The sequence below is a fragment of the Dasypus novemcinctus genome, chromosome Y, assembly GCF_030445035.2.
Source record: "Dasypus novemcinctus isolate mDasNov1 chromosome Y, mDasNov1.1.hap2, whole genome shotgun sequence".
In the NCBI taxonomy this organism is placed as follows: Eukaryota; Metazoa; Chordata; class Mammalia; order Cingulata; family Dasypodidae; genus Dasypus; species Dasypus novemcinctus.
In genome coordinates this window covers 11954439-11961798 of record NC_092216.1, presented here as the reverse complement: position 1 = coordinate 11961798, position 7360 = coordinate 11954439, and the positions used below count along the sequence as shown (strand labels likewise).

The window sequence follows — 7360 nt, the reverse complement described above, 5'->3', positions numbered from 1 at the left end:
TGTTCTATCTATTCTAACCTTCCGCCCTACCCCATGAAACCAATGTAACCACTAAGTTTCAATTTTTGAAGAATAAATTTCATAGTTACATGCAGTAACACTGAGGGCTTGATATATTTGTCTGTTTTCTTTCATTAGGCACTGCCTCTTTTCTCAGGTCCTTGTCATTTTAATTGAGAACACAGCAGGACTACTCAGAATGAGAGTTTAATATTTTCTTATTTATTGTGTGGGTCTCCTCTCACTGATATATCACATTACAACAAGATGAACATTTTCATATTCCACAGAAGCATGACTCAGGTGATCGATCCCTATCCCCCGCCCCTGATGCCCTATACTAATCATTCTTTTATGATATATTTTCCAAAAGAATATTCTGACCATTGTAGTTTTAACCACACACTTACAAATCCCCCCAGGCCTCCCTGAAGTTCCATGGATAATCCAAATCAACCCACCTAATCTACTCCCGCTCACATTCCAGCACTTTTGAACCCAATCACATCACTGCACCACTATTACCCCAACCCACTGCCCCATCACCCTCTTCCACCTTTTCATGGATTTTGCCCATACTGAGCATTGACTCACCATCCTCTACTCCTTTTCTGTCTCCTGATAACCTATCTTCCAGACTCTAGTACTATGAATCTGCTCAATTTGCTACAGTCATATCAGTGAGGACCTGTAATATTTGTCCTTCAATGCCTGGCTTACTGCACTTAACCTAAATTCTTCAAGATTCATCCACGTTGTCCTGTGTGTTAATACTGCATTCCTTCATTTAGATGAGTAATATTTCATTGTATGAATATACCACAATATGCTTATCCATTCATCTGTTGATGGACACATGGGTTGCATCCAATTTTTGACAATAATAAGTAATGCAGTTATGAACACTGATGTGCATATATCTGTTCATTTTCCTCCTTTCGGTTCTTCTGAATATATATCCAGTAGTGGGATTTCCGGATTATATGAAGTTCTATAGTTTGCTACCTGAGGAACTGCCAAACTGTCCACCACAATGGCTGCACCATTCTACATTCCCAGCAGCAGTAGATGAGTGTTCCCTTGTCACCACATCTTCCCCAAAACTTGCAGTTCCTTGTTTTTTTAATACCTGCCAGTTTAATAGGTGAAAGATGTTATCTTATTGTAGTTTTTATTACATTTCCCAAATAGACAGTGATGTTGAGTACTTTTCAGGCTTTTTAATTATTTGTATTTCTTCTTTGGAGAAGTGTCTCCTCAAATCTCTTGCCTATTTTTTCAGTGGGGTTTTTGCCTTTCCTTTTTTTTTAATGTAGGATATTTTTTTATTGCTATAGACCCTTTTAGGATGAATGGTTACCAAATATTTTTTCCCACTAAATAGGTTGCATTTTCACTTTCTTGACAAGTTACTTTGAAGCACAAAAGTTTTTAGTTATTAGGAGGTCCCATTTATCTAGTTTATCTTTCATTTATTGTGCTTTGGGCATAGTTTGTGAATCCATTTCCTACTACAAGATCTCATAGATGTTTCCCTACTATATCTTTTAGGAACTTTAGGAGCTTTATTCTTATATTTATGTATTTAGTCTATATTGTGTTAATTTTTGTATAGGGCATGAGATGGTGATTTTCTTTCTTTATTTTGGATACGGATATCCATTTCTCCCAGCATCATTTGTTGAAGAGGGCCTTCTCTCCCAGTTCAATGGGCTTGGTGGCCTTGTCAAATATCATTGACTCTATATATGTGAGAATCTATATCAGAATTCTCTATTCCATTCTATCATCAGTGTGTCTATCCTTGTGCCAATACCATGCAGTTTTGACCACTGCAGCTTTGTAGTTTGTTTTAAAGTCAAGTAACATGATTCCTCCAATTTCATTTTTCTTTTTCAATACATTTTTGGCTATTTGGGGCACATGTGTTTACAAATAAATTCATAATTAGTTTTTCCAATACAGTAAAAAATACTGTTGTAATTCTTGTTGGGATTGCATTATATCTGTAAATCAATTTGAATGAAACAGTGGACTTAGATAAAATTACTGTTACTCTACTACAGACATTGTTATTCTATTAACAGAAGAAAAATTCTATTAATGGAAGAATTTTTATCATTGATGTAGAGGCTATGGTGACTGGAGTTTCTGAGGGGAGGGAGAAGGGAGGAATGAGTGTGGTATAGGGGCATTTTTTAGGACATTGGAGTTGTCCTGAATGGTGCTGCAATACAGGCCATTGTTTATCTTGTGATTTTGTCTTCAAAGAAGGTTAAATAGAAGTTCATGTACAGAATATAGGTGTTTCCCATATACCCAATGTCTTCTCCCTTTTCCCTTTTCCTCTATTAATATTTTTCATGTGAATGGCACATTTTTTATGATGGATATACAGATACTGAAACATTGTTACTAACCATGGTCAGTGATTTACATCACAGTTTACATTTTGGATCATACACCTTTATAGAAATTGATAATGTTTAATATGGTCTGTATACATAATTGCAAGATCATGTAGAACAATTCAATCATCTCAAAAATATCCCATTTTCCATCTATTCTATTCTCCGTCCCCTGGCCCTTGGGACCCAAAATAACCACCAAGATAATTCATTGAAGGATAACATTCATAGTTACTTGCAACTACATTACAGGCTTGACTTACTGGCCTGTCCTCCCCTATTAGGCACTGCCCATGCTCTCGAGAGACTCCCACCCCTCTATCTGAGTACATAGCAGGACTCCCCAGGATGGGAGCCCAATATCTTTTTGCTCATTATGCGAGACTCCAACCAATGATACTGCTCACTGTGACAAGATGAACACTCACACACCCCCTAGAAGGCTGCCCCAGGTGTGCCCTGTCCTCCATTCCCACCACATTCTTTGCCCAAAGGGATATTTGCCAAATGAACATTCCTTTAGAGGTGCCTTCAGGCAAGAATGGAATGTGTCTTTTCCTGTAATATTCTGGACAGTTACATTCCAAAGATAGATGAGCAGCTGATGAGGTATAATTCAAGCCCCTTTCAAGCCTAAGAATGAGCAAACAGGTGGATCTGAGTCTGACCCATCTTAGTAAGCTGTGTATTTGGTCCATGGTACACATTTTATATCCATGTTTATATGCTTACATCTTGCTTGGGTCTAGAGGCAAGCTTGGCAGCAATGCACAGGGCAGTTGAGAAAGCACAAGGATTAGGAATTAATCTTTGTGGAGAACACAGGTAGACTTCACTTGCCTGAAGCCTTCAAGGATTTTCATGATAGCCCACCATGCAGCTCTTACCATTTGGAAGAGTTCTGTATGGATACTCACAATGCAAGAGTAAACAGTCTGACATTAATTTCTGTGAACTCATCTGAGTCTAATAAATTTCTGTAAACCAAAAAAAAAATAATAGTAGCATTCCTAACATTGTAGTTTCAACCACGTACCTGCAAATGCCCAGAGTTCCCCTGCTCTTTCCCCCATCCTTCTCCCAAGTTCCATGGACAGTCCAACCGAACCTCTCCACACTACCCCCCCACACACACCAGCACTGCCCAACCCAGTACCATCACTGTATCACTGTTGTGCCCCTCCACTGCAAAACTACATCCTTCCACCTGATCATAGATTTTGCCCACTATGGCATTGGCTCACAACCTTCTTCTCCCTTCTGTCTCCTCTATACCTATCTTCCAGACTCGCGGTCTGTGAGTCTCCTCAATAAGCTTAATTCTTATCAGTGATGTCATGTGATATTTGTTCTTCAGTTCCTGACTTGCTTCACTCAACATAAGGTCCTCAAAATTCATCCATGTTATCACGTGTGTTTGTAGTGTATTTGTTCTTACAGCCGAGTAGTATTCCATTGTATGTATATACCACAGGTTGTTTATCCATTCATCTGCTGATGGATGTTTGAGTGATTTCCAACTTTTGGCAATAGTGCATCCAGAAACTATAGACAGGGCAGACAGCTCAGGAGTTTAGCACCCTGTGAGTGGTCCTTACTTTGTAATTTATATGCCCCAGAGCGAAAGACCTGCATTGGTCTCAGATGCAAATGATAAACTTTTATTGTGTTGAAACACTGAGATATGATGGTTGCTTGACACAGTAACTAGAATTAATTACCTTGTCTGATACATCTGGTTTATGTCAATACTTAGTAATATTGATTGCAATTTATTACTTGCTTGTTTTAATTTGAGACTATAATGTAATCTCTACCAAGGCAGAGAATATTTTTAGTTTTCTGCCCTTAATTTCAACACCTAAGGGCCCAGCACTTTTTTATTTCTCAATAAATATTTGCCAATTTTTTTAAAAAGATGATATCAAATAAAATGACTGCTATATATTTAGGATGCTAAATTTTTACCCCATGGTAACCACAATGAACATTTATGAAAAATATATTCCAAAAGAAATGAAAAGGGACTCAACATGGCACAATACCAAAAAAATCAAGTAAGTATTAAAGTAGGTATTACAAGAAGAATTGGTGGTCAAGACTGGTATGACTTACAAAGAAAAAACCACAAAAGGGCAAGAGAAAGTCCTGCATTACTAGAAGTTTTAAATCTACATCAAGTAATTGATCTCCCACCTCCCACATGGGAGGTCCTGGGCTCAGTTCCTGATGCCTCTTTAAAAAACAAAAACAAAAACAAAAAATGAATGCAGGGACACTGATACAGCTCAGTGGTTGAGCCTCATATGTGAGAGGTTCCATCCCTGTCCCTGGGTAAAAGAGGAGGAGAGAGAGAGGGAGGCAGGGGGTGGGAAGGGAGATGGACAGAGAGAGAAAGGTGAATTAAACTGTCTAGGGAAAAGTCAGAACAGATAGAAAGCATGACAGAACCATATTCTTTTTACAAAATATTATATAGAGAGACGTGGTTGAATTGTGAAAGGACGGGGAAAAACAGCATGTTGGTAGTAACTAAGAGGCCTAGAAAGCTGGGGTAACTATACTAATAACAGGTAAAATAGATTTAAGTTAAAAAACACTATCATGGATGAAGAAAGTCATATAAATTGCTATGGTGGTCAATTCAAAAAGGACACATAATAATTATAAATTATCTCTACCTAATAGCAGAATCCCAAAATACATAAAACTGAAAAAAATACTGACAGATCTGAATATAGGTATGGACTGTTCTATATTAATAGTCAGAGATTTCAATCCTGGATAGAAGATCTGTACAGATGATCATTACAGAAAAGAATGACAAATGATATTCTAAACCAAATATACCTAGCAGACATACTTCACCCAACAGCAGCAAAGTACACATTCTTCTCTAGCGTACATGGATCATTCTCAGGATAGACCTTATTTTAGGTAACAAAACACATCTTAATGAATTTAAAAAATATTGAAATTGTGTAATATATCTCCTCTGGCCAAAATGGAATGGAGTCAGAAATCAATATCAGAGGGAAAAATGGAAAATCCAAAACTGTGTGTAAATTTAAAAAAAAAGGTGAAAACACAGTATACTGAAATTTTGGGGATGAAGCAAAGTAAGTGCTGACAGGGAATTTTACAGTTCTATGTGCTTACATTTAAAAAAATCACAAATCAAAGATCCAACCTTAATAATGTAGGATCTAGAAAATAGCAAACTAAACCCAAGTGAGCAAAGATTAGGGTGAAGAAAATGAAATAATTAAAAAAATAGGGAAAATCAACAAAACAAAATTGATTCTTTGAAAAGATCAGTAAAATTGCTAATTCTTTAACTGGACTGAAAAAGATAAAGGATATAAACAACTACAATTAAAAATAAAATGGTTATTACTACCAATTCTGCAGACATAAAAAGGAATATACCCTGGCTTAAGTCTTTTATGGACCTCAGAAAATTATATTCTAAATCTAATCCATTCCTATGCATGGAAGCCTACTGTGTATGGTGCCTTTTGCTTAGATTCAGTCAAGGTGCCCTTTGATTGCATTAGATTCAATTAACGGATGCTTTGTTTAGAGCATTTTCAATTATATTGTTTTAGAGATTTGGGTTGGAATAAGTCAGTGAGGTGTGACCTAGGTTGGATGTTTGCCCTCTTACTGAAGTCTTATATAAATGAAAGCATACACAGAGAAAGAAAACACAGAGAAAGGGAGCATTGCCATTTTGACTTGCCTTGTGATAGTAAGGACTCCAGGTTTGCCTACTGCTGTGGAAAGACAAAGAAGCCCCTAAGAGGCAAGGAGAAAGTACAGAAAGACCAGCAGACCCAACATTTTGCCTTGCCATGTTACAGGACTCTGGTTCTGCTAGCAGCTGAGCTTTGGTGAGAAATCATCTCTGATGATATCTTTGATTGGAGATGTTGGCAGCCTTGGAACTGAAAACGTTTCCCCTATTGAAATTCCCATTATAAAAGCCAATACATTTCTGGTTTTTATATTATTTGCCTTTGGCAAACTAAGAGTATAAGAGAATAGTATAATCAATTGGACACCAACAAATTAGATAACCTAAATGAAATGGACAAATTCAGAGACATGCAAACTACCTATTCACAAGGAAGAAGATTTCAGCAAACCAAGTAGTAAAGAGATTGAATCAGTAATCAAAAATCTCCCAGAAATGTATCTCTGTGAGACCTAAAGCAGTTAATGTCTGCTGCTAAGGTTTCCACTCAGACACAAGAGAAAAGGTTCTTGCACTTTCTGTCTGGCTTTGGCAGCAAAGATTGAATCAGGAACACAGGAAATTCTAAAAACTTGGGGAAGGGGAAATAATCTTTGCTGCAACTCAGAAATAAACTTGTAATCAGTGAAAAAATTAACTCCAATTCTGCTCAAACTCTTTAAAAAAGTAGAAGAGGAGACTATACCCTCTATTCATTCTATGGGGATAATATCATCCTAATACTAAAGCCAGGTAAAGAGACAAGAATGAAAGAAAACTACAGACTCAATATCTCTTATGAACATAGATGCAAAAGTCCACAACAAAATACTACTAAACTAAATCCAATAACATATTAAAAGAACTAAATGCCATGTTCAAGTAGGATTTATCCCTGGTATGCCAAGATGGTTCAACATAGGGAAATGAAAGGATGTAATACACCACATTATAAGAATTATAATTATTTCAATTTATGAAAAAAAGGCATTTGATAACATCCATGATTGCTTCTTGTAGCAATACTAAGATATTTAGGAATAAAGGAAACTTTCTCTACATGATTAAGAGTATGTATGAATGAACAACAGCTAACATCCTATTTAATGGTGGAAGACTGAAAGCTTATCCTATAACATGAGGAACATGGCAGGATGTCCCACTGTTACCACTGTTTCTCAGTATTGTACTGGAATTTTTAGCTAGAGCAATTAGT

General features: G+C 36.7%; 1 non-coding gene across 1 annotated transcript; it reads left to right on the top strand.

The window, feature by feature from the left end:
* The first annotated feature begins 6600 nt into the window (after positions 1-6600).
* On the top strand, positions 6601-6725 carry LOC139438459 (small nucleolar RNA SNORA31). Its single transcript, XR_011648122.1, has one exon. It is a non-coding gene; the product is annotated as a small nucleolar RNA SNORA31 (small nucleolar RNA).
* The last annotated feature ends 635 nt before the right edge of the window (positions 6726-7360 follow it).